The sequence below is a fragment of the Doryrhamphus excisus genome, chromosome 23 (assembly GCF_030265055.1).
Source record: "Doryrhamphus excisus isolate RoL2022-K1 chromosome 23, RoL_Dexc_1.0, whole genome shotgun sequence".
Classification (NCBI taxonomy): Eukaryota; Metazoa; Chordata; class Actinopteri; order Syngnathiformes; family Syngnathidae; genus Doryrhamphus; species Doryrhamphus excisus.
Genome location: NC_080488.1, coordinates 3600425 through 3604937, shown reverse-complemented (window position 1 = coordinate 3604937; position 4513 = coordinate 3600425). Strand labels below are relative to the sequence as shown.

Here is a 4513-nt window from a genome sequence, read left to right as displayed (position 1 = left end):
TAATGCACTTTTCTGGTAAAAAAAAAAAACAACAACAAAAAAACAAGGGAAACCGCACACACACCAAACAGGGGCCCCAGAAGCACCCATAAAATGCCAGTGTTTGAATTTGGTGATTTTTGACAAAAAACGTAAGGGGTTAGTATGCCGTTTTTTTCAGTTTTTTTCAACTTGCTTCTAATGCATTTTTCTGGTCAAAAAACAGGGGAAACCTCACACACACTCAACAGGGGCCCCAGGAGCACCCAAACATGGCATAAAATGCAAAAATTTTAAGGGGTCAATTTTTGAAAAAAAACGTAAGGGGTTAGTATGTTTTTTTTTGTTTTTTTTTCCAACTTGCTTCTAATGCACTTTTCTGGTTAAAAAAAAAAACAAAACAAAGGAAACCGCACACACACCAAACAGGGGCCCCAGAAGCACCCAAAAACGGCATAAAATGCCACTGTTTGAATTTGGTGATTTTTGACAAAAAACACAAGGGGTTAGTATGTCATTTTTTCAGTTTTTTTCAACTTGCTTCTAATGCACTTTTCTGGTAAAAAAAAAAACAAAAAAAAAAACAGGGGAAACCTCACACACACTCAACAGGGGCCCCAGAAGCACCAAAAAATGGCATAAAATGCCAGAGTTTGAATTTGGTGATTTTTGACAAAAAACGTAAGGGGTTAGTATGTCGTTTTTTTCAGTTTTTTTCAACTTGCTTCTAATGCACTTTTATGGTCAAAAAAACGGGGGAAACCTCACACACACTCAACAGGGGCGCCAGAAGCACCCAAAAATGGCATAAAATGCCACTGTTTGAATTTGGTGATTTTTTGGCAAAAAACGTAAGTATGCCTTTTTTTTCTGTTTTTTTCAATTTGATTCAAATGCACTTTTCTGGGTTAAAAAAAAAACAAGGGAACCCACACACACACCACACACAAAACTGCATAAAATGCCAGTGTTTGAATTTGGTGATTTTTGATAAAAAACGTAAGGGGTTAGTATGTCGTTTTTGTTTTTTTTTTTGTTTGTTTTTTTTACTTGCTTCTAATGCACTTTTCTGGCCCCAGAAGCCCCCCAAAACGGTATAAAATGCCAGAGTTTGAGGGTGGTGATTTTTGAGAAAAAAAAAACGTTAATATGTCGTTTTTTTCTGTTTTTTTCAACTTGCTTCTAATGCACTTTTCTGGTTAAAAAAAACAAACAAACAAACAGGGGAAACCTCACACACACTCAACAGGGGCCTGAGAAGCAAAACAACAGTATAGTCCAAAAGGAGTATGAAGAAGCAAAGCTTATTAAATCCTACCCCTCCATCTGGTACTTTTATAATCAGTAACTGTTACATTTGTTCACTTCCTGCTTTCCTAATATAGTTTGTTTATTTATTTATTTAAATTTTATTTTTGTCACGTACCAAAGTACAAGGTGATATGACCATACAATGACATAATGGGTACCTTTGAGAAAGTAAACACTGAAAATAATCGATACTGTGACTGTAAATAAAACACACGCAGTAAAGCATGAAACGGCACAAACGTGCACAAACACGACTAAAAAGAGGTCACTGAAGAAAAATGATTGCACTCAGGCATTTTGCCAAAGGGCAGACAAACCGAGCCAGAGAGGAGGAGCAGCAACAGGAGGAAAAGGAGGAAGCAAAGTCCTTACATAGCCGCCAGGAAGAGCTGTGTCAGGACAGGAAGCTCCTTATTTGGGCATGGAGGTTTCCTGGCAGACTGGAAGACTGACATTTCCTTTGCTGCTTGGCTTCTGGAGAAGGGATCACATGAAAGCTTGAGGGAGACTGCAGGGCGGCGGGCCCACAGTCGGGCCCACAGTCGGGCCCACAGTCCGCTCTCTGGTTTCAGCTGCGGCGCTCCCTTCCCTTCTTTCCACCTTCCCTCCCTCTTTCTCTCTTTTTACGCTGCTTCCCTTCTTCTGTGAAGCCTGCGACCAAGCGGTTCACAGGCAGATTCAAACTCTGCACTTCCACACGCGTTTGCATGCACTAGCGTTGTTCAAAATGGACTGCTATTAAAAATAATTTATTCCTCATGTACCATGTTGAGCAGTACAGTCGTCCCTTGTTTATCAGGGTCGATTGGTTCCAGCACCGACCACGACAGGTGAATTTCCGCACGATTTAGTCAAGTATGATTCAGTATTAATAAAATAATTCACAGTTATAGCGTAGAAGCGTTATAGCGAAGTAAAAAAATTATTAGAGACCTGTATATATGAAATAACACCCCTATATTTACCATCAACATCTATTACCTAATATAGCAGACATAATAAGCAACAAAAAGACAAGTTCCTTGTGGTAGTATCTCGAAAGGAATGCATTAACGAAAACGTTAGCCACCGCTTTAACGATAGCAATCTACCATGCTAACTAGCGAGCCTCCATTTTATTTACTGTAACGTTAAGAATAGGTTTGTAAAATGAGTAGGGAAAAATGACAAAGTAAGAAGATAAACATTTACCACTTCCACATGAAATGTGAAGTTTTTTTCACTGTCATATGTCATTATGATAACAATGTTTGAGGCTAGCATAACTCGTGCATGTAAAGGTACAAACTGTGGAGGACATAGAAGAGTTTATCTAAATCTAATAATACCACTAATGGCAGCTTCACATACATCCTGTATGTCCCGGGTTGGGCCTGTACCCTAAAGTCCTCCAATAAAAATATATTTAAACTATTGTTGTGTCTGGTTTTTAATTTTCCAATCCAATATTTTTGAACCTTTTGTCTTTCATGTCCAACCATAAGGTGTTCTTCTGCATTGGTATTGTCTTAAACTGTTGTGAGCCATCGTTTTTTGAAATGATTAATAACTTTTTTATATGAAGAGGCTTCCTGCTTCCCTCTTGACTGAATAACAGAATATGGTCAGTTTAAAAAAAACCTGTACTATTGGGTACGCTTTTTTTTTTTTTTATCAATGACAACCCTTAACAAATACTAACCAAATCACATTGGTCAGTAAGAAATCCCTGTACTATAGGGTGTAAAAAAAATACACCCTATAGTACAGTTTTTTTTACCCGGTACTATAGCGTGTAAAAAAAAGGACGCCCGAAAGTACAGTTTTTTTTTTACTGACCAATGTTAAGTATTGTCATTGGGAAAAAAAAAGGAGGACTTGTCAGGAGTGGGATTTGAACCCACGCCTCAACTTTGAGACCAGAAGTCCCATTGTACATAGGAAGGCTTTACTCCTTGAGTCTGGCGCCTTAGACCACTCGGCCATCCTGACACAGCCTGTAGTACAGGTTTTTGTAGTGACCAATGTCAAGTATTGGCATTGTAAATAAATACATAAATAAGTAAATAAATAAATGAATGAATGAATAAATAAATAAATAAATAAATAAATAAATAAATAAATAAATAAATAAATAAATAAATAAATAAAAAAATAGTAGTACACCATATAGTACAGGTGTTTTTACTGACAATGTTAAGTATTGTCAATGATAAAAAAAAAACAATAGTACAGGTATTTTTTTACTAACCAATGTTACAATTTTCACTGGTTAAAAAAAAAGTACATCCTATAGTACAGGTGTTTTTTTTTACTGACCAAAGTTAAGTATTGTCTTTGGTAAAAAAAAAAAAAAAAAAGTACATCCTATAGTACAGGTGTTTTTTTTTGCTGACCGATGTTAAGTATTGTCTTTGGTTAAAATTTTTTTTTTTTTTAAAGTACATCCTATAGTACAGATGTTTTTTTTACTGACTAATGTTAAGTATTGTCTTTGGTAAAAAAAAATTTTTTTTAAGTACATCCTATAGTACAGGAGTTTTTTTTTACTGACCAATGTTAAGTATTGTCTTTGGTAAAAAAAAAAAAAAGTACATCCTATAGTACAGGTGTTTCTTTTACTGACTAATGTTAAGTATTGTCTTTGGTAAAAAAAAAAAAAAAGTACATCCTATAGTACAGGTGTTTTTTTTTTTTTTACTGACCAATGTTTTTTTTTCTAATCATCAATGTTAAGTATTGTCATTAGTAAAAAAAAAAAAAAAGACTTACTTGACAGAAGCGGGATTTTAACACCCTGTAGCCCAGCTCCTCCAATTTTTACTGACCAATTAGCATGATAGTTATTTATAATAAGATCTCTGTACTGTAGTATTTTTTTATATGTCGTAGTATAATACATAACATGCATTGATGCAACTACTGTATGTACGTATAATGCACAGAAGATCACTTCCAAAGCTCCCAGTCAAGCATGCTATGATGTGCTGTGATGTAGTCATCCTTTGCTCAGCATCTTCTGCACTATTTCTGAAGAAATTGCAATTTCTACTTTCTTGAGAAAAACAAGCAAAAACATCTCATCAGCTAAAAATGTTCCCCGGCTCACAGTTGGGTTGGAGCAGCAGTCAAGCAGTCATGACTTGACGATGGCGGTTAATAACCCCCCCTGCTTCACATTAGGGAGCGTCTACATAAGAGTACACGCTGGGCAGAGCTGACAGACGCTGACACGCCGCCGCAT

At 36.2% G+C, this 4513-nt stretch overlaps 1 non-coding gene across 1 annotated transcript; it reads right to left on the bottom strand.

Annotated features, from left to right (window-relative positions):
- Positions 1-3148: 3148 nt before the first annotated feature.
- trnal-caa (transfer RNA leucine (anticodon CAA)) lies at positions 3149-3261 on the bottom strand. The gene is made up of 2 exons: positions 3224-3261; positions 3149-3194 (listed from the first exon to the last, which is right to left on the bottom strand). It is a non-coding gene; the product is annotated as a tRNA-Leu (tRNA).
- Between the last annotated feature and the right edge of the window lie 1252 nt (positions 3262-4513).